The sequence below is a fragment of the Hemibagrus wyckioides genome, linkage group LG19 (genome assembly GCF_019097595.1).
Source record: "Hemibagrus wyckioides isolate EC202008001 linkage group LG19, SWU_Hwy_1.0, whole genome shotgun sequence".
In the NCBI taxonomy this organism is placed as follows: Eukaryota; Metazoa; Chordata; class Actinopteri; order Siluriformes; family Bagridae; genus Hemibagrus; species Hemibagrus wyckioides.
In genome coordinates this window covers 18,011,713-18,037,500 of record NC_080728.1, presented here as the reverse complement: position 1 = coordinate 18,037,500, position 25,788 = coordinate 18,011,713, and the positions used below count along the sequence as shown (strand labels likewise).

The 25,788-nt window shown below is 39.7% G+C and overlaps 1 non-coding gene across 1 annotated transcript; it reads right to left on the bottom strand.

Annotated features, from left to right (window-relative positions):
• Nucleotides 1–8,111: 8,111 nt before the first annotated feature.
• On the bottom strand, nucleotides 8,112–8,185 carry trnat-agu (transfer RNA threonine (anticodon AGU)). Its single transcript has one exon. It is a non-coding gene; the product is annotated as a tRNA-Thr (tRNA).
• Nucleotides 8,186–25,788: the final 17,603 nt, after the last annotated feature.

Sequence of the window (25,788 nt, the reverse complement as noted above, 5' to 3'; positions counted from 1 at the left end):
GATTTGCTGGGGGTGTGGCCTAGAGTATCTCGAACGCTGTTGGCTGTTGAGCAGGTCAACATGTCGTATCTCCGTTTTTCTGTTTCAGAAGGAAATACTTCAGTACACGGGTTCAAGTCACAGCTATGCATTATAAATAGGTCACAAATGTAAATTTCCCATTGAGATGAATAAAGTATCTGTCTGTCTGTCTAGCTAGCTATTAAAGTAAAGGAAAAGAAAAGAGTGATTCTTGAGAAGATGGATGATGTCTGCAGTAGAAATGAGAAATATCTATCTCTCTTTTACAAAACCTGAATGTTTTTAGCGAGGATAAATGCGCTATTTTTTGTATGTTGATTTAAAGTGACTTGATTGTGGATCATTCCATCCCGAGATCCCCATTGAGAAATTGAGAGGTTTTGTTTTTTTTCCCCCAGTCGTAAGTCAGAAATTCTTAGTTACGCACCAACCGTGTGCCACTAGAGTGGAAAAAAAGCCAAAGACGCTTGTATTGTTTTGCCACAATGGGGGCACATTAGAGTTAGCCTTGGGGGGTTTCGTTCAAGTGACCCAATCAGGCAGTTCGCCAGGCAGCAACAGCTTAATTACCTGCTCCTGTAACAGTAATCATGCTTCACCATTTCTAATAGGAAAGTGTTTGTATTGGGGGGGTATGAGAGAGGGGAGTCTTTTGTTTAGACTTGACCTTTCTGCCAGCCTCATTAGCATGAGCTTATTAGCTTGCTTTTCTTTCTCTGGCCTCGGGCCGTTATTGATTTTGATTACACCCAAGAATGTAGGTTAGAGCACGAGGAATAAAATGACAAGCGCTTATCAATGTTGCGGGAGCCTGAAGGGGATTTCAGGATGAGTGTGTGTGTGTGTGAGAGAGAGAATTAGTGTGTGTGTGTGTTATTGTGTTCTTATGGCTGAATCTTTATCTCCAGTTTGCACCCATTGTCTTTAATCGACTGCGAGCGTGTCAGGTTTGGTCCCAGTACGCATGGCTTTTGTGGGCTTTGACTGACCAGAATGATTGGATTGGATTTTTTTTTGCTGCTCGTGAATTACCGGCGTCCTGTCTACATAAACACACACACACACACACACACACACACACTACAGAGAGCTCCCCTTAGGGTGCTCTGATGCCCTCAATCACAAAAAAACACAAAAAAGGCCTTTCATGTAAAAATGGAGTGGATTGCGTTCCCTGAAGAAGGAAGACAAGCAGACAGCCGAGTCTTTCTCTTCTCCCTCATCCCTTCTTACTTTCTTTCCTTCTTTATTTTTCATTTAATTCCTGAGGAGACTGTTCACATGCTCTCGTCTGAAAGTAGTTTCCCGGTTGGAGCATTTTATTCCCCTCCGCTGCTCCGCTGTTTAATATTCCCCATTAAAAATACATCCCGAATGGAGCTGTCAATCATTCATTCTGCCTTGTGTACCTTGAAAAAGCTATAACTCTCCATCACACACACACACATACACAGAGCTCCCTATTAACCTCCACTGACTCCCACTGCGATCGATATACCATACAGCCACATATCACACTGCGTCCACTGAGCGTGACCACGGCAAAGCTGAGCGCAGCTTCAGGCCCGACGCTGCCACTAAAGGTCTGAAGGCTCTGCTGATCCGGGATCAGATATATAGATTTGTGTTTTCTTCACCTTACACACTGATACTCTAAAACAGAGGAGTGTTTCAAATACCACTGACCCTCTACGCAACCTCTGGCAGTATTTATGGCTAACAGACGAGAAGTGGCTTTATTTGTGTCCGAAGGCTCTTTCATTTAAACTCTATGATTAATAATTATGGTAAAATACCCTGTTAGAGGAAAACAATAAACGACAGGAGTTACTGAAGTGTTTTATTCCTTTTATACTACAGCAAGCTGTAACGATTACAGTGTAATTTATTTATTAAAGATGACGCAAGGTTTAGAAATAGCAGCTCAACGATTGGGGACTGTTGCTGAGAAGTTAAAAAATGAGGAAAAAAAAGAAAAATATAAAAATAATATTTTTTATTTATTTATAAAATAAAACTACAAAATAAAATACCAAAAATGAACAAACAAATAAATAAAATGTAAATATTCTTTTGTTTTTTTTATTAAGTAAAATAAATAACATTTTAAACAGTTACAGCTAGTGGGGAATTAATTGTAAAAAATTATACTTAAACATAAAATTAAATATAAAAATAAATAGAACAAAAATAAATTGAAATAAACATAAAAACATTTATTAAATTTAACATGGACATTTATTCATGGACATATAAAATAATACAGATGCAAAAGCAATCAAATAAAAAATGATAAAAACAACATTAAAATAAAATTAAATAAATTCAGAAAAGGTAATAGATAAAATTCATAAATGATTAAAAAAAATGTTATTATTCAATATCTCTTCAGGATAGATAGAAAGGTTTTTCCTCCTTTTAGAGCAAATTTAAATAAAATCTTGTTATAAAAAAAAAAAACCTTATCTGTAGTTAACATGCTCACCATCCTTCCTGAATATTTGTTCACTCTCACCTGTAACAACATCACTGCTACTGTCATTACCATACGTGCCAATATTTATTCACACTGCTGAGATTCCCATGACTATATCACATCACATCATATCGTATCTCACACACACACACACACACACACTTGATGACAGTGGCACACACGCTCCAGTTCTGGTCTAATAACCATTCAAACACAATCATCGGTGAAATTGAGTTGAGGGAGAGGCGGAGAGGCTGATTGATAGTCAGTGGTGGTGGTGAGGCGTTTGGCGTGTCAGTCATGAGCGTGCTACGCCAGCGTGCTGTTCACTAAGCATGTAATGTGCTCTACTTCGGATCAGGGTCAGTGGAAGTCAATTTATTTCACCTGTATGAACAGATTCTTCATATCCCGCTGTGGGATTTAGAAGCCTGGTTAAAGCTGCTAGATCATATTATTATTATTATTATTATTATTATTATTATTATTATTATAGAAGAACATAATTTTATGCGGCATCTCCTCTGTTTCTTCAACGAGTCAAGAATCAAGGAGTCAAGAATCTCTGCTTCTTTAACAATTTAAGAATCAACAAGTCACGAATCTCTGTTTCTTTAACGAGTCAAGAATCAAGGAGTCAAGATTCTGTTTCTTCAACGAGTCAAGAATCGAGAAGTCATGAATCAAGGAGTCAAGAATCTCTGTTTCTTCAAAGAGTAAAGACTCGAGGAGTCAAGAATCAACGAGTCAAGAATCTCTGTTTCTTTAACAAGTCAAGACTCAAGGAGTGAAAAATCTCTGTTTCTTCAACAAATCAAGAATCAAAGAGTCAGGAATCAAAGAGTCAAGCATCTGTTTCTTCAATGAGTCAAGACCCAAGGAATCAAGGAGTCAAAAGATTTCTGTTTCTTCAATGAGTCAAGGAGTCAAGAACCAAGGCGTCAAGAATCAAGGAGTCAAAAATCTCTTCTTTAACAAGCCAAGACGCAAGGAATCAAGACTCAAGGAGTCAAGAAACAAGGAGTCAAGAATATGTTTCTTTAACGAGTCATGAATTAAGGAGTCAAGAATCTCTGTTTCTTTAACAAGTCAAGAATCAAGGAGTCAAGAATTTCTGTTTCTTCAAGGAGTCAAGAATTTCTGTTCCTGTAACAAATCAAGAATCAAGAAGTCAAGACTCAAGGAGCTTTTATTGTCATTTCAACCCTACACATCTAGTCCAGTGCACAGTGAAATGAAACACGGTACCTCCAGGACCCCAGTGCTACATAAACCACAGAACTAAGAGCTAAGTACGCTAACACATTTCTACATAAAGTGCAGAGGTGTTTTGTTGTAAGACCAGTCTCTGGGTACTGAGGTGTCTGGAGGAGGAAACTGTCTGGTTGTGAAGACATGAGATCAGGAGTTTGAGGGAAGCATGGGGTCATCCTTTCTGTCCCACAGGGTTTCCTTTGTGCAGGTTACTTTACTCCCTGATCAAGTGCGGTCCCTGAGTACGACTTCCCTGCTCCACACAACAGTATATTTTATCATGTATTCGGTTTCAGACTAAACTGCCCGAGTGAAAGCTTCCTTATAGACACTTGTAGAGAAACGGGATCCTCTTCTGAGTCCACTTTGCTTTGCATGACATTTTAATCTCTGTTATATTCATTTTAGGTCAGTTCCCTTTGATTCAGATCACGTCAAGTCAGCTTGATCGTCTCACATCACTGATTTTGTGCAAGATTTATTAAAACCTTTGGATTTTATTGTGACCCAGACTGATTGGGCATGATGATATTTTTAATTGCTTACAGAGTGTACTCGACTTTTTACACCATTCAGCTGACGTGATCACTTCTTCACCTTGAGAATGAAGAAAGGATTTATTTTTCCCAAGCTCAGGATCGTTTTTTCACTTTTTTCTCATTTTGTTTACTGACGTTCTCTTTAAAATTCTTCACATTTTGTATCTACCCTCTGTGGAGTGCCAGTACATTTGCTTCTCTGAGAAATTATTATTATATATTATTACTATTATTGTTATAAATGAGAAGAAAAAGGTCAATAACTTCACTAGATGCTTGAGTGCAATTTTTTACATTTCTGGTTCACATTCTCTCAGAGGGTGCCAATAATTTTGGAGTTAACTGTATTATGGGAGCCAGGGATAGTGAGTTTAGTGGGAGAATGAGGTAGATTTTACATTCGCACAGTGTGTGTGTGTGTGTGTGTGTGTGTTAATGACAAAGGGACTCGTGCAGGTCCAGCAGAAGGAGACACTCTGCCCCAGTAATCAGGGCTTCAGGACAAAGGCAGCCATCCATAAATTGTATTACCTACTTATTTATTTCTTTCTCACCCAATTGACTCTGAATTGCTCTGAACAACCTGGTGGACAGCTGCACTCCTGTGACTCTGCTTTATTCTCATTAACATGGACAGGAGTCTCTCTTGGAGTCTCTCTCCACCTCTTGCTGTCAGTCTTTCACTCGTTCTTACTCACTACATGGCTCGCTGGCTTTACTGTAGAAACCTCTGCTGCAAGGGCATCGAGCCTGGTCACACACACACACACACACATAAGAGGGTAATGGATTGATAATTGAGTCTTAGGAGGTGTCAAAAGACATCAGGACTGTAGAAAGGTCTAAGAGTCCAACTCCATCATATATATATATATATATATACGGGCAAGAAATAGAAAAATGGGGTAAAAATCACTCGAAGAAAGAGACCTCTATACCTCTAATAGGCATGTTCAGCTTAATCAGACAATGTGTAGATAATGGGTCTCAATAAATATACCAAAAATATCCATTCGGAAGACACCCTTATCCAGAGTGACTTACATTTTCTACAGCTGAGCAGTTTGCGCAAAGACCCAGTTTAGTGGACCTGGGGTTCAAACTCACAACCTTCTGATCAATAGTCCAACAGTTTAACCACTAAGCTAGCACATGCCCATATGTGAACAAGAGATACACTGCTGTTTTTACAAAGATAGTCACCTGACCCAGCTGCGCTATGATGCTGAAATATGTGTATTTACAGCATCCGTTTATCCTTAGTAACGGTCCGGTGCAGGTTACACAACTCCAGCTGACTGTATATGACTGTAGAAAGGACATTATTCATATTCACACCCTCTGGTGTTTATGATAATTCACTCTCCGGTGTTCAGAATTATTTATAATTCACACTCTCTGGTGTCTTCCAAATGAGGATGAGGTTCCCTTTTGAGTCTGGTTCCTCTCAAGGTTTCTTCCTCTTACCATCTGAGGGAGTTTTTCCTCGCCACAGTCACCTCAGGATTGCTCATTAGGGATAAATACAAATCAATTTAAATATAAGTCTAATATAAATCTTAAACTTTTTGTTCTATATTTCTTATCTTCTGTAAAGCTTCTTTGAGACAATGTCCATGGTTAAAGCACTATACAAATAAAATTGGTTTAAATGAGGCTACTATGATGCTGAGGCTTATATTTTGGGAATAAAACTACATTTGGTCAATTTTAGTCAAATTGGTCTTGCCTTACTCTCTTACTAACTCATCATTCGTTCATATTTAAGTAAGTATTCATTCAGGGATTCGTTATCACGTGATTATTCATGTCATGTTATTGTAAAGTGTGAAATATTTATATATACGTATATTTACTTGATAAATCTATGACTCTGACTGCACACTGTACTGTTTTGTGGAGGTAAATAAATACGTCAATCATCTGATCAGATCTGAGGATCGGTCTTCCTCCTCGGAATGATCATAATTATGTAGTGAACGCACACAAAAGATAAATAAAAAATATACAAACCTGTATTTTTCTGTGTGTCCCAATCTTCCCTGCTGCAGACATTTCAATAACGAAACAAAAAGTTATGGCACCTCTCTGACATGTATGAATGTGATTAATATAAAGCAGGCGATAGGATTCCAGTGGAATATTTTACATTTTTGTCCGATTTTTACTCTCCCAAACACACACACACACCGCATTGTCTGATTTTACACAGTATGAGAGGGATTTAAAAAACAGTCAATATCTAAATGAAAACGATTATGAGCTCGAGGGGAAATCAAATCGAGGGCGAAACCAATGAAATTCAGCAAAGTAAAAAAATAGCTTTTTGGTTGAGGCCACGCCCACTTTTGCTTTAAAATCCCGATCCAGATATTTGGAGCCTTAAACAGAAACAAACACAGATCATATCATTACCTTACACCCCTGTGCACATCATGTCGGCACTCACGACGGATGTCACGTGACTCCTGATACTTCACTGTTAGCATGCGCTGGAGTCTGTGTAGCAGAAACAGAAGCACGAGGGACGTGAAGGACACACGTGAGAAAATTATGGAATGGAGGGAAGAAGAAGAGGAAGAAAGGAGTGTGATGAGAATGAGACATGGGAAGGGTGTAGGGCTGAGATACGGTGTGTGTGTGTGTGTGTCTGTGCGTGTGTGTGTGTGTGTGTGTGGCCTTGATTGCACATGGTTCTCCTTCATTTGCTCTCTGTTCAGGGTGCTCAAGGCTGAAGACCAGGTCATGGATGAGAGAGCAAAGACAGCCTTGGGCACACACATACATATACAAACACACACACACACACACACACACACACACACACGTAAAAACCATTCCTGGTTACCTCCAGAAGTGAAAAAAAAGATCAAATTGCATTAAGAGATTCCAGTCAGACTCCACTCAAAGACGCCACGCAGACTGTTTAAAAGCAGCTGCTGTTTATTGATTTCATTTAGATTTAATTTGACATGTAATACATCGAATATAATGGATATGACCATAAAAAACGTGTCTGTCTTTATCTGCTAGCTTTCATCCATAGCCTGTGGTTATATTTGCAGCTGTGATTAGACAGTTAATAACATATACACTGATTTGGTGAAATATATCCTTATTTGTTTAACGGGTCCAAGCCCAGTTTTTGCTGTTAGTTTTATGTTATTCAGTGATGTATGATGGATTTTCCCAGACTGCAAGATACCAGGTAGTATTTTCACAGCAACACCAGGAATTCCCAGAACACAGTGCGGCCTACAAACATGGCCGCCATGGACTACGATCCCCATCACCTCACTCCATCAGCGTTCCTATTCATCCAAAAGATTCTAATCAGACACCCCCGTGTCCAATCCCTCCCTCATTCTATATACACAAACGTTTGTGTAGTATTGCTCGCTGTATGATTATTGACGTACCAAGCTTTTGTTTATTATTGTATATCGTGATGACAAAGGATGAGTACGGAGTTTATTAAATGTCGTAAACAAATCCGAATCGGTTCGAACAATCAGACATGGGTCAGATAACATGAAAAAATGGAAGGAGAAGATGAAGCCTTTATTATGGCCACAGATACATTACAGCACAGTGGAATTCTTTTCTTCCCATATCCCAGCTAAGAAAGTTGGGGTCAGAACTCGGGGCAGCTATGATAGAGCACCTCTGGAGCACAGAGGGGTAAGGACCTTGCTCAATTGCCCAATAGTGGCGACTTGAACCCAGACCTTCTGCTCAACAACCCAGACCCTTAACCACTTGAGCCACCACTGTCCCTGGAAAAGGATCAAAGGTATGGCTTCTACACCAACAGACAAGTTAGGCACTGCTGGGATTTGAACCCAGGATCTCCTGTTTACTAGACAGGCGCTTTAACCAACTAAGCCACAGCACCACTGTTCTCAACAAGGGAGCAATAAGAGACAGAAACAAGGACAAACATGAGAAATGACAAATAATAAGGCTTGGTATGCAGCTTACTGACAATACTTCGCACCGAAGCATATGTGAGCATGGTTTAAATGTCCGTGGAAGTGACAGGGTGAACAGGAAGTGATCAGAATTCAGGGGAAGGCTAGCTCTGTCCAGGAGATGGGTGAAGCGTACTGTATATTTAGGATTTTGCCCTGACCCTGGATTCGTTTGCCAGGTCTAATAAAACTCAAAATTGCTCTTTCATCCGTCCATGTCACCGAGTCCGTATCATCGGAGACGGGAAAATTTGTTTTAATCAACTCCTCATGTCTTGTAGTAATTTGCGGTAACTACGGTTACCAAACACTGGACTATGAAACTTTTTTTTTTCTTCATGCTAATGGCCTCACTCATTAGCATTTAAATCGAAGCGTGGTGTTCACAAGAGCATAAAAAGTTTCCAAAAAAAAAAAAACCCGTGGTGGTAAAAACTGGAGAGACACTAAGAGTACCAAAAAAAGATGTCACCAAACCTTGAGTTCAGAGTTATGTAGAGTTATGTAGAAAATTCGATGCTGTGTAAAATGCCAGAAGCAACAAGGAGGACCAGGTACTTACTGTATAATCAAATTAAACATATAAGAAATGTTCTTAAGGCGTGTGGTGAGGAACCTGGATCTCATTTTCGTAGACATTTTGATAAAGCCGTGTGTTCGAAATGAGTTCCTAACGACGAATTTCATTTCTTTTGGACTCTAAATTTTTTTGAAAAAGTAGACGAAATGAATTCTACTTGATTCTCAGATCAAAACTGAAGGTAGAAATGCGGATATAAAGCGTAGCAGTCTGCCATGCAGGCTCATTTCCTCCTCTCTTTCATGTGTGTACCCTGAGGATCTTCTGTGTCAGCTCGCCACTGTGTATTGAAGCTCACTTAATCACTGCATATAATCAGCAGCGTGATGGAGAAGGTTGCACCGTTTCCAATTCTCAACTCAAATATGTGCTCATCAAAAAGAGAGAGAGAGAGAGAGAGAGAGAGAGAGAAGTGGCTGTCGGAAAAATCCATCAGATGGTAGAGAATAAATCAAATTTCTCCGAGTCGCCTCTCTAATATTCAAATTGCATGTCCGCAGTTAAACCAACGCTTCATTTGTATTTAAATTTGGCAAAACCGAGGCTTATCGATTGCTTGAGCGTCTGGGGAGGGGGTGGTGTGTGTGTATATATGTGTGTGTGTGTATGTATATGTGTGTGTGTGTGTGTGTGTGTGTGTGTGTGGTGGGGGGAAGACGAGGGGTTGTAGAAGGGGAGTGGGGAGGCTGCGGATGTCTGGCTGCACTGTCGGTGTTCGTAGAGTCAATAAAACATACACAACCTCAATTATTCCATTAAACAGAAACATCGCATTATCACAGAGTGTGACTGAGTCAACACGGCTGTCGACAGATTCTGATGAAGTTTATATTAAACGCTGCATATTCAATAAGCAACAGTGAATTAGTGTGTGTGTGTGTGTGTGTGTGTGTGATTGCTGTATGAGTGGAAGAGCAGTGATTAGAAAATGAAGAGCACAGTATGACAAATAAGGAATAAAACACTTCATGTGCGCCACATTGGCACAACAGATACGGTGATGTAAGCTGCAGATAAACAAACTAATCACAGGCTGTACCCAATTAAACTAATCACAGGGTATAGCTGAACAAACTGACTTACACGGTATACCCAATTAAACTAATCACAGAGTATAGCTAAGTAAACTAATCACAGGGTATGGCTAAACAAAGAAATTACATTCTATACCGAAACAAACTAATCACAGCATACATCCAAATAAACTAACCAGCAACAGCTACAGTGGTATAAGATATAGCTAAACAAACTAATCACAGGGTATCGCTAAACAAACTAATCAAAAGGGTATAGTTAAACATACTAATCACAGGGTATACGCAAGCATGCTAATCACAGGATGCAGTTAAACATACTAATCACAGGGTATAGCTAGACAAACTATTCACAGGATACAGTTAAACATACTAATCACAGGGTATACGCAAGCATGCTAATCACAGGATGCAGTTAAACATACTAATCACAGGGTATAGCCAAACAAACTATTCACAGGATACACTTAAACATACTAATCACAGGGTATAGCTAGACAAACTAATCAGGGGATATAGCTAAACAAATTAATCATAGGGTATAGCTAAGCATAGTAATCACAGGATACAGTTTAAACATACTAATCACAGTATAGTTTAACATAGTAATCACAGGGTGTAGTTAGACACACTAATCACAGTGTATAGTTTAACATAGCAATTACTGGGTATAGTTTATCACTCTAATCATAGGGTATATATAACCATACTAATCACAGGGTACAGTTTAACACACTAATCACAAGGTATAGTTTAACCGTACTAACCACAGGGGGTATAGTTTAACATAGTAATCACAGGGTATAGTTAAACAAATTAATCACTCTGGTATATTGTAACATACTAATCACAGGGTATGTCTAGACATACCAATCACGTTGGTATAGTTTAACATACTAATCATAGGGTACATGTTAAAATAGTAATCACAGGGTATAGCTAGACATACTAATCACTTTGGTATAATTTAACATAGAAATCACAGGGTTTAGTTAGTAATGCTAATCACAGGGTATAGCTAGAGATATTAATCACTTTGGTACAGTTTAACATAATAATCACAGGCTATAGTTAGACATATTAATCACAGGGTATAGTTGGACATAATCGCAGGGTATAGCTAGACATACTAAACACTTTTGTATAGTTAGACATACTAATCACATGGTATAGTAATCACAGGGTATAGTTAGACATACTAATCACAGGGTATAGTAATCAGAATGTATAATTAAATGACTGAGGTAGTAACACGGAACAGGTGAACACAGCTGGATAACAAATCCCTCGAGATCAGAGGCAACACTAGAACTAAAAAAGCAGCGTTTTTCATATGAAGCTCAGGAGAATAATAAAATCAGGACAGGTAAAAGAACACCTGATAATAGCTGCTATAATACAAGTGAACTTTTTTTGCTGACGTTCCACTCGATTAAATATAACCATGAACAGATAAAAAGGACCATATGCTCTTCTTTAATAAATATAGAACTGTAATCATTAGCACATTGCCATGCTGTAAAGATGAATAAAGTGCTCCAGGATGTGCTGTTACAAGGAAATAATTCACTTTGGAGTGGAAACACTAAATCCACTTCATTCCATCGCGCTGGTGTTGATGATTTTCCCGTAACAGTGTGCCGCATCAGCACCTAAAACTCCCACAATGCACTGGGAGTAGAATAGGTCATTCGAGAAACAATTAATGCTTGTGATCATGGTGTGTGTGTGTGTGTGTGCTGATTCTGGGAAACTGCAGTGTGTACTGAATGCCCTCCTCAGCCCAATTGGAGGTGCCTCGTTCTAATGAGAGACCCTGGGAACTGGAAAGTGCCTGCTGCATGCCGCAGTACACACACACACACACACACACACACACACACACACGCACACACACACACCCCTCCAAGCAGCAGACACGCCAGGCAGGTTTAACTTTGTTCTCTGCTACACAGCCGAGATGAATCCACAGGGACGACTTTGCTCACTGTTGATATTGTAACAAACAGACCTACGGCACTATTTCTTTTTCTTTCTTTCTTTTTTCTTTTTTCTTTTTGTAACGTAAATTCACTGCTTCTTTTCGCCTGGAGCAACTTAATGCTAATTCTATAGCTACAATTATATCTCACTGTATACGGCACAGTCTCCTCAATACACCGGGTTGCCTGTGCATAGAAAATGCATCTTATAATGCTTTTTATTGAAATGAAATGCCATTTTCATTCAAATGATCACCAACTTCAGGATTATCTATCTGTATCTATACACCAGATTTGGATTTAAACCCATTGGTTGTTTTTTCCACAATATTTGAATGATCACAGGCCTCCTAGCTATATAGCTGGAGAACCGCGGTGCTAGAGGAAACACATGCACCGTGAGCTGTATTTATTGAGTCACTGAGTCCAAATGATTCGTCAATGTGTTTCGCGTCAATACGAGGATGAAGTCATGCATTTTCATAGACTTCAGGAGTCTAGTAGTTTCAGGAGTCTAGCCACAAAGTGGCTAGTTTGAAAAAGAACACTTGATCCAGTGCTGCCTTGTTCTGAAAGAGCACAAAATAATAACAAGCCATGAGAAAATTATAAAATAATAAATAAATAAATAAATAAATAATATAAAAAACAAATAATCATAATAACAAATAATATTATGAATAATAATAAAATGTTAATAATAAACTATTTTTTAAATTTATAATATATAATATTATTATATTAATATATTATTATTTTATTTATTATTTATTATATATATTATAATATATATTATAAATCATAATAAATAATAAAAAATAGTTTATCACAGACTAATTAATAAATAGTGTCATATGTGTTGAATTCACATTGGTGTTACATGCCATTTTTTTAATAGGTATTTTCAGCTAATATAAAAATTCCTAAGACACGCCTCTGTTTTACTGAAACTCCGCCCCACCTGTGCAACTCTCACGTCTGTTCTGTATAAGCTGCGATCTGAATACAGATTGTGTTTTTTTTTTTTTGGGGGGGGGGGGGTAAATCTTTCCTCAGCTCTGAATACAACTCGTTGATATTTGTATTTAAATGCTGGCTGTTAGAGACTGTATCTCGCTTTATAGAGTAGTGATACTGACACTTTACTCTTATGCACCCATCAAGTGGTCCTGAGAACACAGTGTATGTGTGTGTGTGTGTGTGAGTGTGTGTGTGTGTGAGTGTGTGTGTGTGTGTGTGGAGTTTGCAGTAGCTGGCTCTTGAATGCATGCTGCATGTGTAATAAAGTCTTTTATGTGTCAGCGGCTCACGGCTGCTGAACTGCAGTGTGTGAAACTGTCCTTTAAATGTCACCTTGTGAAAATGCAGCACAGCTCCGTCTCACGCTCTATACCGACACTCGCACTCGCACGGTACGCCAAAGGAGCAGCCGTCTGAGCAGTGACAGGTTATTGCACTACAAGCCAGAATACTTACACAAGCCATTTCTTAATAATATTTGAGCGCTTCCTTAACCTCAGCCTGTTCCCAGATACCTGGGATGCTCAACCACGCCCCTCTTGTCTCACAGACACACACACACACACCACACCTCCTCTTTTCAAACCCTAATGGATGTGAGGGCAGCATACTGTTATACTATTAGGGGTAAAAAATGATCTCCGCCCATGTCCCCGGGCTACACACGGGCCTATTAATGCCAATCAGGAGCAGGGGGAGATTATGATCTAAGCGATGCTCCATGCCTTGGAGAAGGAGAGATCATATCTTCTCTCTGCATTCAATCAATACAGGCTGATTCTAATAACCATTGATTGCATCAAACCCACGATCCCCAAATCCCAAATGCGATTATATAATGGGCTGCAGTGACACTTTATTGAAAACAATGAGTCTGACACTGAGGCATGGGGAGAATGGAGGAGGAAGTATTCATCTTACTGTGTCACTTTATTGAGCCACCTCACTCCATCTACCTGCTACGTGGATTTCTGATGTCATACGTAGCTGTCAGTCTCGCGGTATATAACAATATATTGTGTTTGTGCTGACTGTCACACTTGTGGTCAGGGGTTATATTATGAAAGACTTTCACGGGGTGTTGGTTTCAAAATACAGAGGGGTTTGGATTATAAACATCAGAAACTTTCTAAATCATTTCATTATAAGATTAAAAATAAAGTTTACTAAAATTATTTTTTACTCTTGCATGCATGAAAAATCCTTAATAAATGTTAATATATTACTCGGGAATTGCATCAGATCTCATTTATCAAGCACAGGAAAACCTAAATTAGTGCTACTCTGGTGGAAATAAATAAATACAGACAATTAGCTAGTTCTTTTGCTAGCATAAATGTGTAAAATCTAAAAGTTAGCATTTTGATAAATCTAAACATTTATCATTAGCTAAGTCATTTTGGTTTAGGAAAGAAGTACATAAGCGACGTCTAAACACATCTAAATCTGATCAAGTTTTACCTGAGGAATGAAAAAAACTTAAAAATGAGCATATAAACATATAAAGCACTCATAAAAAGAGACTGAATCCAATTTAAAATACTATTTTGAGTTCCACAAAACCTAAATATATCATTTACATACAGAAATTCTCATTAGATGCTCACTGGACAACAGACTTTTAATGTCATTAGGCTTGTCTCACAACGAAGTGCAGCTCAGTGAAAGGGGCGGAGCCTCATAACCAACATGACTCTGTAAAGACAAACACATAAACATATCAGCATCAGTTTGACCCACACAGTGCTCGAACCGACACAAAAAATAAGTAAGTGTAATTTGATAATCTGTAATTATTTGTATTCTGTTTGAAATTGTTTTGTTTATTCATAGCTCTGTGCGAAATTTAGCTAGCTAGTTAGCAGCATAGCTACTATTTAGCATTATTTGGCAGTCCAGTATCCCAGTACCAAGGCCCAGCATCTTTGTTCCATTGCCTAGTATCCCAGTACCAATGCCCAGTATCCCTGTACCACCAGCCAGTATCTCTCCTACCACTGCCCAGTATCCCTGTACCATTGCCCAGTATCTCTGTACCATTGCCTAGTATCGCTGTACCACTGCACAGTATCTCAGAATCACTGCCCCCTAATCGATGTACCACTGCCCAGTAACTTAGTACCACTTCCCAGTATCCCGGTACCACTGTCCAGTATCTCAGTACCACAGCCCATTATCCCTGTACCCCTACCCATTATTCTTATACTCTGCCCAGTATCCTGGTACCACTGTCCAGTATCCCTGTACCACTGCCCATTATCCCTGTACCCCTACCCATTATTCTTGTACCACTGCCCAGTATCCTGGTACCACTGCTCAGTTTCTCAGTACCACTGTGCTGTGTCCCTGTACTACTGCACAGTATCTCAATTACACTGCTCACTATCCAAGTACCACTGCCCAGTATCCCAGTGCCACTGCCCAGTATCCCTGTACCACTGCACAGTATCCCTGTACCCTGTACCACTGCCCAGTATCCCTGTACCACTAGCCAGTATCCCTGTACCACTAGCCAGTATCCCTGTACCACTAGCCGGTTTCCCTGTACCACTAGCCAATATCCTTGTACTACTGCCCAGTATTCCTGTACCACAGCCCAGTATCCCAGTACCTCTGGCCAGTATCTCTGTATCACTGCCCATTATCCCTGTACCACTAGACAGTATCCTAGTATTACTGCCCAGCATCCCTGTACCACTAGCCAATATCCCTGTACCACTGCCCAGTATCCCTGTACCACTGCCCAGTATCCCTGTACCACTAGCCAATATCCCTGTACTACTGCCCAGTATCAGTAACCCACCAGTCACCACTGATGTATTTATAGCTCATTATACTTTTGGCTTTCATAGAGCTTTTATAGACAGTTCCTGAGATCAGGTGCACAGCAGTGGTGTGTTATTATAATAAGATTTGTGTGAGTTTATAAGCAGATGCAGGTCCTTTTGGTCTGATAGAGAACAGTGTAAAATATTTATCTCCTATTCATTTGTGAGAAATATTTGCTTTTGTATTCCACACACAGATACTAATCCACCCTGATCATCAGCAGAGCTATTAAATATATATTAAATATTGACTGTAGAGTACAGGCTTTGTGTATATTGCAGATGAGAATAAGTTCTCTCTCTCTCTCTCTCTCTCTCTCTGTGCTTCTCTAGCTCTCACTCTTCTCTCTCTCTGTCTCTGTTGTTGTCTCTCTCTGTTTCTCTCACTCGTTGTGTCTCTCTCTTGGGCTCTCACTCTGTCACTCTCACTCACTCGCTCACTCTTCTCTCTCTCTCTCTCTCTCTCTCTCTCTGTGCTTCTCTAGCTCTCACTCTTCTCTCTCTCTGTCTCTGTTGTTGTCTCTCTCTGTTTCTCTCACTCGTTGTGTCTCTCTCTTGGGCTCTCACTCTGTCACTCTCACTCTGTCACTCTCACTCACTCACTCACTCTCTCTTCTCTCTCTCTCTCTCTCTCTCTCTCTCTGTCTCTCTCTGTCTCTGTCACTCTCTCTCTCTCTGTTCTCTCTTGCTCTGTCTTGCTGTCTCTCTGTCTCTGTCTCTCTCTCTCTATTGCTGTGTCTCTCTCTGTCCCTGTGTTAAGTCTCTCTCTGTCTCTTTGTTCTCTCTCTCTCTCTCTCTCTCTCTCTCTCTCTCTCTCTCTCGCTGTTTCTCTGTCTCTCTCTTTCGCTGTCTCCCTCTCTGTCTATCTGCTCAGTCTCTCTCAGTCTTTTTGTTCAGTCTCTCTCTCTCCTCTTTCTCTCTCTCTCTCTCTCTCCTTCCCTTTTCTACAGCTCCTTGTTTTAGAGATGAATGTGGTGAATATAAGGTCGGTGTGCTACAGTGACAGTGTCTGGGCCTTGTGCTGAAAGAATGAGCGAAACACACACAAAAAAAAGGCAAGTGTGGAGAGCCTTGACGGAGCTGCGAGTGATAAATCAAAACGGCGATATGATGTAAATGCAATAACGCACGGGGCGCCATAAATCACCCGGGCTCAGACGAACGGCGAGATGGAAAAAAAAACAAAAAAGAGGGAGCACAGACTCCCTCGGTGTGCGTTTCTTTTGTTTTTGGCAAAAAAATCCTTGTGGTCTGGAAGGGAAAAAAATGCCAATCCTACCTTTATTTCTCTGTGTGTGTGTGTGTGTGTGTGTGATTGATGATGGCGTACACACTTTTTGAATGGTCATAGTTCTTGGAAGTAAAGCAGGGACGAACTCGGTGGTTTAAGACAAGGCTCGAGGGAATAAACGCCTCTATCTCTAAAAACACAGACACAAATAAACATCAGACACGCGTGACCAGAGGAAAATAACATTTAACAGCACGCATGGACGCTATCGGCATGGCGATCGTACACGCTCTGCCCACACCGGACCAAAATGTCCGACTGGACATAAACACAATTCGTTTTTTTTGTTTCTTTTTTCTCTCTGGCTCACCTTGGGCACGAGAGAGAGAGGAGATTGTAGTAAACTTAATATAAGTTTTATTTTGTGTCTGTGGGCGAGTTTTATTGGCGTATCCCTGAGTAACAGAAATGTTTTGGCTCCAAATCATGAAGAAGTGCTGAAAGTCCACTCATGCTGCTGTAGATCTTTACAGAGATACAAACACTGCATGATGAGGCTCCTTAGGGGGGGAGTGACACACTCCTCACCTCGCTTCAGGGAAGTCTTTCTCCATCATAAAGCCATTTCTGTGCTCTCTGTGTGTGCCTGGAAACCGAAATCACACACATTCACAAGATCAGTGTGCCGGATAAAGGGGACGCAGAACAGACTCATGATGCTCACGTGAACATGCTTTGACTTGCTGAGAACTTACAGACACATGACTCTTTGTATTTTCTTTCTATCTGGCTTTTAGCTAGTCGATGGCTAATTCCTTGCTAATTACTAGGAGACACAATTACAATGGGGTTCAATCTAGTTTTAGATTTAATTTTGGGATGAGCCGTAAAAAAAATAATTATTCTGGCGCTCATCATTTTGTTCAGATTATTATTATTATTATTATTATTATTATTATTATTATTATTATTATTATTATTATTATTATTATTATATGTGGAGTTTGTATGTTCTCCCTGTGCTTGGTGGGTTTCTTCTGGGTTCTCTGGTTTCCTCCCACAGTCCAAAGACATGCTTCTAGGCTGATTGGAGTCTCTAAATTACCCGTTGTGTGTGTGCACTGTGATGGGTTGGCACTCCAGGGTGTATCCTGTCCGGGGTGTATCCTGCCTTGATGTCCGATGACGCCTGAGATAGACACAGGCTCCCCGTGACCCAAGCATAGATTGGATAAGCGGTACAGACAATGACTTTTTTATTATTATTATTATTATTATTATTATTATTATTATTATTATTACTATTATTTTCACTGTGAAAGTAACTTAATTTTGTCTGTTGTTAGCATGCTAGCTAACTGAGTCATATATGCTATAGTGTCAAAATAAAAGTACAAAAAAAAGAAAAAAGAAACGATTTACCTATGAATGAACCAGGCTTCGTCCGTGTTCCACGTTCTTTCCGACAACCAGGCGCGTAAACACGACGTACTCATAATTACCGCCTCAGAAGTGGGAAATAGGATCATTCTGACAGCGCATAAAAATCATGGCTACGATTTAATGATCTCAGCACCATGCCTTAATGAGCACAGAGGCATCAGGATCTCGTTCTCACACGCTAATAAGTTTAGGGCAGGTTTGCCATCTATATAAGTCGCCTTATCAGAACTAATTAGTGCTCAGATCTGTTACATGACAAATATCTGTGAAAACACGTTGAAACAAAGCGAACGGTTAATATGATTCAATTAAAGTTTTTTTGAAGAAGGTCATACAGCCATCCATCCATCCATTTTCTATACCCACTTTATTCCTAATTAGGGTCACGGGGATCTGCTGGAGCCTATCCCAGCACACATTGGGTGAAAGGCAGGGGTACACCCTGGACAGGTCACCAGTCCATCACAGGGCCACACATATAGACAGACAACCACACACTCACTCCTATGGGCAATTTAGAATTATCAACCAACCTAATGTACATGTTTTTGAACAGTGGGAGTAAACCCACACAGGCACGGGGAGAACAGTCATAGATACATACATCCCATAATAGTAGGAATGACTAAGATCCTTTCGGAGCGTGGTTTTCTTTGTGTTTGTGGTGTTTCAGGGACTGCAGTGATCTCTACAGGACCTGCACACAATCCTCTACGGCTGATAAAGAATACTTTAACCCAGACGGGTTCTCTGTGTTATGGTAAAAACTGAAGATCCTGGAGTGATCTTGGAGAAAGAAGGAGAAGGAGAGGAAGAAGAAGAAGCACCCCCCAGAAATGGAAATATTTTTGAAACACTACAAATTCTCAAACCCTGAGTGTCTACTTTCATATGAGCTTCATATTAACATGACAAAGACATTCAATCATCATCATGGGCACAACAAAAACATAGCCTCCTTCTTCATACCACTACCCAGTATCCCAGTACCACTGTCCATTATCTCAGAACCACTGCCCAGTATCCCAGTACACTGTCCATTATCTCAGAACCACTGCCCAGTATCCCAGTACCACTGTCCAGTATAACAGTACCACTGCCCAGTATCCCAGTACCACTGTCCAGTATCACAGTACCACTGTCCAGTATCACAGTACCACTGTCCAGTATCTCAGTACCACTGCCCAGTATCCCAGTATCACTGCCCAGTATCCCAGTACCACTGCCCAGTATCCCAGTACCACTGCCCATTATCCCAGTACCACTGCCCAGTATCCCAGTACCACTGTCCAGTATCTCAGTACCACTGCCCAGTATCCCAGTACCACTGCCGATTATCTCAGTACCACTGCCCAGTATCCCAGTACCACTGCCGATTATCTCAGTACCACTGCCGATTATCTCAGTACCACTGCCCAATATCCCAGTACCACTGTCCAGTATCCCAGTACCACTGTCCAGTATCCCAGTACCACTGTCCAGTATCTCAGTACCACTGGCCATTATCCCAGTATCTTCTTCTTCTCCACCTCCTCCTACTCCTCCGCCTCCTCCTCCTTCCTCCACTATCAGCTGCACATCCAGTTAAATGAGTTCTGAAAGTCAGATGCTTCGAAACTCAAACTTTCTTCCCCTCTCCCTCTGTGGGGAGAAAAAAACATATATTTTGTGTTTTCATGGAACGTGATTCCAGAACCTTCATCATAACTTCCTTTTTTAAAGCTAAACTGAAATTCTGATTAATTTTCTCGTCACTCAGCTCCACTTCACCTGCACTTCAGGTGCGATCCGAAACCGAACGATCCAAGCGGGTGTTGAACCTGACACCTGAGAAGGTGTATAGTGTAAGGATGAGGAAGATAAGGAGTGAGGCGTCTGAGTGATGGAAGCTGACTGAGACACCATCCGGTGAGGTGTGGAAGATAAGGACTTTATGGAGGAAGGGGGGGGGGGTATAATGTCGTGTATATCATGCATCAACTACAAAATAAACATTCATCATTCATCTAGTGAAGCATTATGATGCCTGCTGGATTTATGTCATTAAATCATATCATGCATATAAAATGTGTGTGTGTGTGTGTGCTATCAAATCAATATAAAATGTGTGTGTGTGTGTATGTGTGCTATCAAATCCAGTGCCGCTTTACAACCCCAGTAATAATATTTATGAGTTTTCAATGAACAGAAAGGATTCATGGCGTCCATATGATACAGATTTCCAGCAGGTTTAAATCGACACCTCATGCATGAGCACTAATCCTCACACACACTCCAGCACACATCCTCGCTACGTATAAAGCAAGATCTTTACTAATTTAACTCGTACGATCTCATCATACGTCGAGCATTGAGTCGATTGTAAAATATTTATAGCTCTAAAATGAGTGCGGCTGCTCTGAAGGTCTTCAGACTCAACAGTAGTTTTTATGTTCTGCTGTTTTTACTCATCCTGTTTCCTGTCATCAGAAGGAGAAGAATAAAAGTAAAAAGTAGTAAAGGCGGAAAGAGGAGGAGAAGGTAGAGGAAGAGGAGACAAAGAATGAGGAGGAGGAGGAGGAAGGAGACAACAACGAAGAAGGAGGAGGAGGAAGAGAAGAAGAACTATCTTGTGTTGAATTTATGTGGCATGAAAATGTATCTTTTTTTCCCCTCAGCTTTTACAGTAATAATAATAATAATAATAATAACAATAATAATAATAATAGTAATAATAATAATAAATACAAGATAAATAAATTAATTTAAATAAATAAATATATAAAGAAAGAAAGAAAGAAAGAAAGAAAGAAAGAAAGAAAGAAAGAAATACAAAATAAAGAAAGAAAGAAAGAAATACTAAATAAATAAATAAATATAGAAAGAAAGAAATACTAAATAAATAAATAAACAAACAAACAAACAAACTTTATAGTATTTTGTTGTGAGTTTGAATGTTAATGTTCCTTTTATACGGAAGTGAATTTAATCAGTGATTACAGTTGATTAATGAACGATACATCACGCTTTTTAACCGTTTACAGTTACATTTAATGTTACAGAACATCTAGAACACTCCAAAGTGGAGAGGTGGAGTTTACATGAACATTTACTGTATTCACTTTACTGTATTTACAGACACACTTGTCCTGAGCGACTGACAGAAGAATATTCCATGTTACAGTTAATCTCATTTCTACAGCTGAGCAGTGGAGTGTAAAGGGTCTCCCTCCAGGACCAGCAGTCTGAACTCAACACGCCTGGGCTCTGAACTCACGACCTTCTGTACAGGAGATCACTGACTTAACTACACCACCATTATCCTCTGATCACTGACTTAACTACACCACCATTATCCTCTGACCCATTCTCTCTCTCTCTCTCTCTCTCTCTCTCTCTCTCTCTCTCTCTCTCTCTCTCTCTCTCTCTCTCTCTTTCTCTCTCTCTCACACATTCTCTGGATTCAGCTCAGGCTTTATTGCAATGATCAGGGTTTTGTATCAGGACACTGAGAGTGTGCCGAAAATAAATGGTAGTTTGTGTTCGCCTTTTAAAGTTGAAAGAGGAATTAGACAAGGATGTGCCTTATCTGGAATGTTACATGTCTTGGCGATTGAACCTTTGCTTGTGAAAATTAGAAACCTGTATTGAAGGCTGGTCTATTCCTACTCCAGTGAAAAAAAAGTAATACTGTCAGCCTATGCTGATGATATTATTGTTTTAATCAAAGATCAAAATGACATAATGGTTGTTAAAGAAAATAACTAGTGATTTTGGGCTTATTTCTTCTGCCAGAGGCAATTTGGCAAAGAGCGAAGCATTGATATATGGTGAATGGTCTACAGATCCTGCTAAACTACCTGGAGGCCTGACCTGGAAAAGAGATGGAATAAAATATTTGGGAGTGTATATTGGAGATGATGTTATACTGCAAAAGAACTGGAAAGGTGTTAAAGGAAGGTTAGAAAAATGGAAGTGGCTGTTACCATATAGAGGAAGAGTTATAGTTGTTAATGATCTGGTTGCATCCATACTATGGCATCGTTGACTGTAGTTGATCCTCCTAGTGGACTTATGGAAAAACTACAAACCAATTATAATGGATTTCTTCTGAAACAGACTTCACTGGATAGCCCGGAGTGTACTCTTTCTTCCCACGGAGAAGGGGGGATAAGGACTTATTCACCTGGCCAGCAGCAGAGCAATCTTCATACATCTGTTTATACAGAGATATTTAACAGGACCAGTGGATCTTGTCTGGTGAAAAGTGGCGGATATCTTGTTAAGCCATGTGAGTGGACTGAATCTAAATTCTGAACTTTTTTTAATGGACTCTAGTAAGCTGCAAACAGACACACTGACTTGATTTTACTAAGGACTGGAAGCTTTTTAAGAAATGGAGGTGAGGCACAGCATCTTTGTATTGGCTGCTGTGGGAAACCCATGTTCATGGAGGGAGGTTGGACGTGGCTTGTGAGACCACACCAGGACTATCTAAAGACACTAAAGCTACAAAGTTTAATGGACATTGGTGGCCCTGAACTAAGCAATGTTCAAGCGGTGGCATCACATTTGGGAGTTAAGTCTGAACGACACGTTGGTATAGTGTTAGATTTCTTAAAGCAGAGATTAACAGCAGAAGAATGCACCTTATTGGAGGAGTATTACAATGGGAAAGCGACTTTTACTGCTTCAGATCTTTTTCCAAAAAAACAAAAAAATTTTATCACTCCTGATGTAAAAGGTCTAACTTGGTCTTTTTTGGATTTAGAAAGGCTAGAACACTTGTGTTTTCAAGATGTTCAAAGTAAAATGCTATATAAATGTTGTGTGAAGGTGTTAAATAAAACAAGCCATAAGGGCCAGAAGGAAACAGCGTGGAGAGAAACACTGGGACTGGAAGACTGGTTGTAAAACCGGTATGGAAAATTTTGTACAAACCATCTCTAGATAAATGTACAGATGATCTCCAGTGGAGAATATTACATGGTACAGTTTCTGTTAATGCTTTTATAAATGTTCTTAATCCTAATGTATCAGATAAGTGCGAAGAGAAGGAAACGATTTCTCACTGCTTTTTAGAGTGTTCAAGATTGAAGGATCTATTTAATGTTCTTTAACTAGCTTTTCTGAACTTTGGTGAGATTTTTTAAATCGGTCAGGTGGTGGAATTGCAATAGATAATTTTATGTGGAATTACTGAAATCAGGAATTGTGCAAAATTTTGAGACTATAAAGTGAAGTTGCCTTTATGATGGAAACTCAAAAACTCTCTCTCTCTCTCTCTCTCTCTCTCTCTCTCTCTGTCTCTTACTGTATTTCTTTCTTTCTTTCTTTCTTTCTTACTTTCTGTTTCTTTTCAATCTTACTCTTCTATCATTCTTTCACTCTTCTCCTTCCTTCCTTCCTTCCTTCCTTCCTTCCTTCCTTCCTTCCTTCCTTCCTTCCTTCCTTCCTTCCTTCCTTCTGTCTTTATTTTATTGCATCTTTCTTTCTTTCTTTCTTTCTTTCTTTCTTTCTTTCTTTCTTTCTTTCTTTCTTTCTTTCTTTCTTTCTTTTGAATTTTGCCTCCCCCCTCCTCTTTTCTTCCTTCCTTTTGTCTGTGCTTCTCTCTTTATTCTGTTGATTCTTTCTTTACATCTCTCTAATTTTATGCCTCTTTCTTTCTTTCTTTCTTTCTTTCTTTCTTTCTTTCTTTCTTTCTTTCTTTCTTTCTTTCTTTCTTTCTTTCTTTCTTTCTTTCTTTCTTTCTTTCTTTCTTTCTTTCTTTCTTTCTTTCTTTCTTTCTTTCTTTCTTTCTTTTTTGTATCATATGACTAGATACCAATCTAGAGTTTTGCACTGTTTAGTTTTTTTTCCTCGTCTCTGTATCCTGTGTTTGTCGCTTGACCCCTGTCTGTTTTTTGACCAATAATTTGCCATTATTATAGTATTTTATTCTGCAATTGTTTGCATTTCTACTCATCGATTTGTGCCACCTATGATCTGAGAGGACAGTATAAGAAGAAGCCTTTATTATCATCACACATATGTTACAGCACAGTGGAATACTTTTCTTCACTTATCCCACCTGAGGATGCTGGGGTCAGAGCACAGGGGCAGTTATAATACAGCACCCCTGGAGCAGAGAGGGTTAAGGGCTTTGCTCAATTACCCAACAGTGGCAGCTTGGCAGTGCTGGGGCTTGAACCCCGACCTTCTGATGTACTGTATGTAGTCGAGGTGGAGATGCTAGTGTATTATTTTTATTAGGTGTTAGTGACGTGTCGAGGGTTTAGCCGTGTTTTAAGGATAGTGAGGGATTCTGCGGTCTGGATTGAGGTCAGTCCAGCACTGAGGGACGGTCAGATGGAAGGTTCTGGAAAGGGAGCGCATGCTTCTCTGTGTAATCAGGGATTAGACGTTTAAACTGGCATTAAACTGATATTGTAAATGACTTTATTTTCTCCAGATAACATTCATGTAGCTCATTCAAGGAGGTGTGTCTCGTGCCTGTTGCCGTAGTAACGTCCGAACAGGAAAAAAATAGAAAGGGATCGAGTAGATTTAAATCGATGATGAGACCGGAAAACTGTCTGACATTCACTTCCTGAGATGATCAATAAGCACCTAACTCTCTCTCTCTCTGTCTCTCCCTCTCTCCCTGTCTTTCACTTTCTCTACCTGTCTAATTCTTTCTTTCTTTCTTTCTTTCTTTCTTTCTTTCTTTCTTTCTTTCTTTCTTTCTTTCTTTCTTTCTTTCTTTCTTTCTTTCTTTCTTTTGTCCTTCCTTCCTTTCATCCTTCTTTCCTTCCTCTCTCTTTTCAAATGAATCACTCAGTTTGTGTCATATTTGTCGCTTGACCCATGTCTGTTTTTTGACCTTGCTCTTACATTTCATCTCTACCTGTCTAATCCTTTTTCTTTCTTTCTTTCTTTCTTTCTTTCTTTCTTTCTTTCTTTCTTTCTTTCTTTCTTTCTTTCTTTCTTTCTTTCTTTCTTTTGTCTCCTCGTAAGTCATTTTCTCTGACTGTCTTTACTTCATTACATCTCTCTCTCTCTCTCTCTTTCTCTGCATCGATCAGCCTGATCTGTTGTAATTCCACACCTTTCTGCAGCATTTGTTTCCCTGATGAATTGTCTGTATTTTCTCTTTAAGTGAATACTATCTGACAAGACAGAGCTCATTTTTTTCCCCAGCACTAGATTACTACACTGACCCTCAAACGCTCAGTCAATCGCTTCCAATAACGCAGCGCCTCTCGCTCGTATTCAGCAACCCTTGATTCATAGTCACGGGATTGATTTCAAAAAAGGTCAACGTTCCTCAGGGTTGTCAGAGACATGAATAGACTAATCTTCATGCTTTGGAGCGCTGTGACTTTCCCACCGTCCTTCACGCCACGCCCGACCCACGAAGATGAATCACGATTAATTACATAAAATATCAG